Source organism: Myzus persicae, unplaced genomic scaffold, assembly GCF_001856785.1.
Source record: "Myzus persicae strain clone G006 unplaced genomic scaffold, MPER_G0061.0, whole genome shotgun sequence".
Lineage (NCBI taxonomy): Eukaryota > Metazoa > Arthropoda > Insecta > Hemiptera > Aphididae > Myzus > Myzus persicae.
Genome location: NW_019101091.1, coordinates 211,215 through 218,186, shown reverse-complemented (window position 1 = coordinate 218,186; position 6,972 = coordinate 211,215).

Here is a 6,972-nt window from a genome sequence, read left to right as displayed (position 1 = left end):
GTTTGTATACAAATAACTAAATTAGAAAGTTGATAGAAAAATAAATATACTCCTTCTGTTAAAATCATATCTGCTTAGTCGACAAATTTAACATGTATTACTGAAAATGTTTGAAATCATTATAATTAGAAATAGTATTAAATAAAATTGTTATTGATGAAAAAAAAATAAGGTAGTTAATTATAATATATATATTAATTTAGGGTGGTTTAATTTATAAATGTACAATTAAAAGAAAAAAGTATTATTGTTAAAAAGTATTTACTTTGGTATTATTATTTTTTTTTTTAACAGTTATGTTTTAGTTTTAATTTACTTTCAATGAAAAATATGTACCAAATGTAATGTTATTTTATGTGGTTTACACATATGATATTTATGGAACTGTTCTGTTTTTAGGGTTTTTTTTTTTTACCTTGCTGTTATTTGTTTATTATATGATTATCATGTAGTGTTAAAATTTACAAACAGAACCATAGAAAGTAAATTTATAAATACACTCCATTAGAATTATAGCGACAATCAAAAGTTATAATAACATCTTATTTTTATACAGTTTATACTATTAACTTCATAACTATACACTATATGATTCCCATTGCTCTTAACTTGCCTATAACTGCACTAGTGATCTCATTATAAGTTATTATAAAATCTATGTATAAGGATAGTATTAACAATTATTAATAATAGAAATTATTATAATATTATGCTCTATAACTATATTATTTAATATATAAACATATATGTTTGATTTAAAACTGCTAAAAATATATTTATGTGTAATAAATATTTGTAACCAACACTAGTTTTGTTTTTTTGTATTTAAATTTTAAATACATGTTATAACTTATAGGTAAATATTTGTACCATACAATAATATGCGCCTAAGACATGGTGTCGGCACCAATGCGGTCAGGACATTTGCGGTCAATTTATTTCTATTTACCTGACTATAAAATTTGGGTGCTATATATAATATATATAAATGTATTGTATACTTAATTTGTGCTAATAGGTATATATTTAATATTTTATTATATTTAAACTTCCCTTCACACTTTTCCAGGCTAAGGACTGACAATATTTTTTACTGCCATGTTTAAAAGCTTATTATTATAAATAACTCATATAATATTAATATATTTGTCAATCACATTACATAATAGAGTACTCATTTTTTTTAAACCTTATTACAATTATTATAGAAAATTCACATGATAAGAAAACAAAAGAAAACATATTATTTTTAAACTCAAAATTTTCCCACACAGACGAGACATTTTAAATTATTTTTAAAACAGAAACTAAGCAAAAACCAAACATTGTGTGGACCTGTCAGAATATAACAAACATATCAAGTATATAGATATTGAAAAATAAAAACTATGGCTTATTTTAAATTTTGATTAGGCTAGGTACATATAATATGAACAATTTATTTAAACATTGGATTTATATTATAACTATTGGACAAATTTTTTAAAACTTTTTTTTTTTCATGAAATTTACAATATGTACCAGTGGCATGTAACATAGGGTCCAAGTGTTGCTCAGGCAACACCTTAAATATGGGTGGGTGGGTATTGATAGAAGAAAAATAGGACATTTTATAGGTCGCTATAACAGTATAATGAGAAGCAGGTCACCTAAAATTATTTGAGCAACGCCTATTTTTTTTATGATACACGCCACTGATCTGTACCTAATTGTACAATGACTAAATGCTACACAGAAAAACATACATACAAGTTTATAAGACAGTCAATCAATCAAAGTGAAGAAAAAAGTTAACAATAATTACTTGAACAAAACACACGTGACTAGTTTGTGGAAAGCAGCCACATATTAGCATCACTTTCATATGGAAGAATTGATTTTCTTAGGCCATGACACCATTTACATTTTAATGTTCATGGAGGGTAGCCGGGAATTGTTGGTGTAGCAAAATGTCTAACAAGTGGATTGGGATGAGATAGCAAGCAAAGGAAGAAATGTTTATAATATGATTTTATTTATGTTGGACTTTTTAGTATTTCCTTTAAGTTGTAGGTCATGTGTCCACACAGGTTCAAGCAAGGATTTATAAATAATAATTTTTTGTATTGACTTGTGTATGTTTGTTATTTTAATGAGGTTTATAGTAAACGTAACTGTCCATTTGAGTTGACGCTTCTGGATTTAATATGCTGGGCCTAAATCAGGCTTTTATCTAGGATTATGGCAAGATGTTTATATATTAGAGCATATGAAATTCGTCAGCCATAAACAGTGACGTCATGGCTAAGAGGTAGTCTAAGGGTAAACGTTAAATGAATAGATTTTGAACGGTTGATTTTAAATCTCCAGTTAGTGTACCATAATAAATTTAAAAATCTGTCTATTTCACAATTTTTTGGTGAAGTGACACAGGTATTGTTGCTTTCAAAAATCTTTAGAATGTATTTCAGTGAACATGTGAACATGGACCATATTGCAATGTTTATTGATGTTTTGATGATTTTTCAACAATGTTAGAAAACAAAATTAGTAAGTTATACAAATTTAATATATTAGTCATTAGGCATAATATTTAATAATTGATCAAATAAGTTTAAGTACTTATTACTTCAATACTTCAAATACTAATACATAGTAATACCATTGATTAAATAGGTTTAACATTATGTATAATAATTAAAATTATTATTATAAATCTTATTTAGTAAGTGTGTAATGGTGTGCTTCATAACAGTATGTATCTTATGTTTATCGTTCAATATCACTTTAATGAGTTTTTAAGCATTAAAGTGATTTTTTTACATTTTTTTATTATTGTTTACCCTATCGTGTATAATATATCATACATGGGTATATTTTTTTTTTACAAAATTGGCGATTGTTGTTAAAAATCCATTTCTTTGTATAATTTCAACAATGCTTAATGAATAATTATCTTGTGATGATTGCTCCATTCAATTTTTTTCAATATTGTAGTTCAGTAGTATAAATTTGTATTTATGTTTATATAGATTAGAGATGGCAGTGGCGGCGGGATATAATACTATTTGAAACAATTGCTTCATAGCTTCATAGCTTCAACATAGTAAATTATCATTTTGATGTAATAAAGGGGATGGTTGGTGGTAAAAATTATTATAAATGTACAATTTGCTTCAAAGACTCAAAAAGTTTGCGCCGCCACTGAGATATGGTATGTGTAGATTTAAAAGAGAAAATAAAGCCAGTATAATATATTATGGCGGAACTTGTACAGCAGTTGCATAGAGACTGTGACCTATTGATGTAGGTACCTATTCCTAAAATACAACTGCAGGTCACCGCCTTAATAATATTATGTTTATGTAGTTACGTTTAATAGGTATCCAATTGGTCCATATAAACCATAGGTCATTGCATACAATTAATTTCAATTTCATTCATATGAACAATAATATTATCTACAAAAAGTTAACTCAACAAAAAAATAGTGTAGGTAATCAAATTATTCAATTATTAAATTGAGGAAAATGCCTTCTCATAAATTATATCACTTAATTTTTTTTTTATTATAATATATTTAGCTCAACAATTACATAAAATTACCTCATAAAATATCTGTAAATAATATTATTGAGTATTTATACTTTCGTTTTTCTTAATCAATATAATGCATAGGTAGGTACCTACATCGTTTGACATTCTGAGCGGATCGATGAATGTACATATTAATTTTACAACGATATTATGTATGTGATTGTTTTTTTAATTATTTGTGTCTGTGTACACGATAAGAAGTCGAAATAATCCTTCGGTTAATTTATACCGAAATACTTATATATCTAACAGTATCTTTTCCGGAAGAAAAGTGAATCTAGTTGATTAAAAATTAGACTTAAAATAAGCAGTGGTTTTCAAAAGCTCCGGGAAAAAAAAATTTTTAACTTGAATTTTCACTCAAAATCGATTTACACACACCGAATGGTATCATTTTTCTATACTTGATAATATTTTCAAAATTCTCAAAATATTTTGTGTTGTTTTGAGCTGTTAACTGAAATTTTAAGTAAGCATTTTAAGTTCAAAGGTTGATAACATTTATCAAATTAAAAATTATTTTGTAAAATGTTCAACTTTTGTTGCCAACGATTGAAAATTTAAAACAAGGTTCGAGGTTTTTATTCTGTTACCAAAAAATCTAAAAAAAGATGTAATTTAAAAATATTATTTCATACTTGAAACATTGAAAGTATATTATTATAGTATGCGAATAATATTCATTCAACCTCCTGGCTACAGTAATATTATAATAATAATAACAATATAAAATATCCTGGGCCGACAAACCGTCTCCGCTCAGAATCGTTTTATGAACAAGCACAACGATATTTCGTAACAACTAACATTATATCGTTGAATTCAAATTTAATACCATCCGTTAAAGTGACCCACTTATAACTTACTAAACAGCTGAGCGTCACCCACGACCCACATACCGGCTTTTTAATAGTTGTGGCCCATGATGCGTAATCTATTTTTAGTAATTCAAAAATAACTTAACAAGTATAGTATAAGTAAAATAACCTAAAGGGAGTGTTGCAGTTCGTATAGTGAATTTAAAACCATCATCAGATTGATCAATTTCTAAAATTCTTAATTCAGGTGTAAGTCGTTCTTCAGTTGGTATTGATTAGGTAGGTATTTCATTACTGTTTCTTATTTATTTCTTAAACATTTCAGTTATAAAAATAAAAGAGCAAAATATGGAAATAAAATTGCAAATAGTTTTCCCTTGTTATTGTTGGAATTTTCTTTTCATATCTAAGATTTGAAAATTTAATGCAATATTCCTTATAAGTTTATCTACCTTTGTAAAAAAAAGTCAAATTCAATTTTGATGAGGGTTTGAAGTTGAAATTTTTACTACGTTACAATATATTCACTAGATGTAGCGATTTTCTAATTTTGTTGCAATTTAAAAACGAATAACCGTAGATACTTGAAATCTTCACTATATGTTTATTTCATCAATCCATATAATTGATAAAATGTTCAAAATATTTTAACTCATTTTGAGCTGTTTACAGACATTTTAAATTTTATTTTTTTAGATTTTTTTCCAAAAATGTCAATTCAATTTTACAGGTTGTGATAAAAAGCTTAACAATTTAATACAAGACTCTTGATAAATTGTTACAATAGCAGTTGAAAAATATTAAAATACATAGGTAAGTTTTTGTTTTATAATCATTTACAGTTCAAATTATGACAACATTTCTAGAATTGAAAATTGAAAAATGATTTAGTAATTAAAAATGCATTAAATGTTAAACTTTTAAAGCTAAGGATTGAACATTTAAAACAATATACTACGTAGGTAATTAATTCTGTGACCAAAAAGTCTAAAAATAATCATTAACACGGCTTTTTTTATAGTTAATTTAAGTTCAAATTTAGACGAAATTACATTTTAACCCAAAGAATAACGATTTTAGTCATTTTTGTTGTAATTCGATTCCAAAACATCCCAATTTTACACATAAATATAAATATATTCGTCGAGCATTACTATAATTAAAAAAAAAATATTATTAATAAAATAAATTTAACTTGCCGGTTACAGTATTAATATTTAATTATAAGTTATAACAATAAAAAAACATCCTAGACCGAAATATCCTAGACCGATCGTTTTTCGTGTACAATGATACCATATCAATGAATTCAAATTTAATACCATCTATTGTAGTGAACTCCTATAGACGGCTAGACACCTAATATACAGCAGAGCGACATCCACTTACCTGCTTTTTTAATATTACTAATAATATAGTCATACATAATTAATATTTAAGGTGCCTGCTGCCTGCACTTCGCCTTTTTTCTCTCAAAAACATGTCTCGCACGAAAAACTCGAGTGCCTCGTAGAACTACCCGTGGTCCAATTTTTAAAAATTTTTTTTTTAAGGAGATAGACTTCTTAAGTGGCCGAGCATTGCAGTACTCCGATTTTCACACCATACAATGTGATTTTGAATATTATCAATTTTTACATGTTTTTGTTTTTTTCAAGCGAGTTTTGGGCAAAAAATCACACTTTTCATTTTTGGCTGTTGCCCCTTCCCCTTGGAATGTGCATTTGCCGTAAATAGTTCGGAATTACGACCGTATACTCATACTTGAATAAATTATCATTTACAACCATGAACTATAATAACATAATATTGGCGACGAGATTGCATAGCGTTACCTAAATATTGCTATTTAATATTTATTGAATAAACAGAATGGCTTTTAATCGAATCTATAAAAAAAAAATGCAAAAGAGCCCCTTACCAACAAACACTAAACATTCAATGCTCTAATTATTGATATTATTTTTCATTCATTTTAAAATAATGTATTGCAGTGATTTAAATATGTTTATAGTATACCTAATTTATAATAGCTTAGGTACTTTTACATCATATTTATTTGTTTATTTGAATAAAAATTCAGGGGCGTCATTTGGGGGGGGGGGCAAGAGTATGCATTTGCCCAACCCTAGATTTTAAAGTAGCCAAATGGGCCGGTGGCCCACGGTGGTCTAAGCGGGCCGAGTTTTCTATAATCAATATAATCTTAAATCTACTAACTATGCTAGAATATATTACATAATATAAAAATAGAAATTTGTGGTATATCCATAGACCTTATACTAATACAAATATATTAATTAATACGTTATTATTATTATTATTCTATTCTATGGAACTACATTCGTTATCTCAACAATAACGATTGTTGAATTTTTTATTTTGAATATGATTTGACTTAGGTTAGGGTTTGAAGAATTTTTAATAGTAAAATTGTATTTTGGACGGGCTTGGACTTCAAAAGTTAGGCCCGTGCAGGCTCTAGTGTCTTAGTGAAACAGTGCCACAGTTGTGGTACTTTAATGCATATTTCATTGGGAAACTATCATTAATATTATACAAATATAATTAATTATTT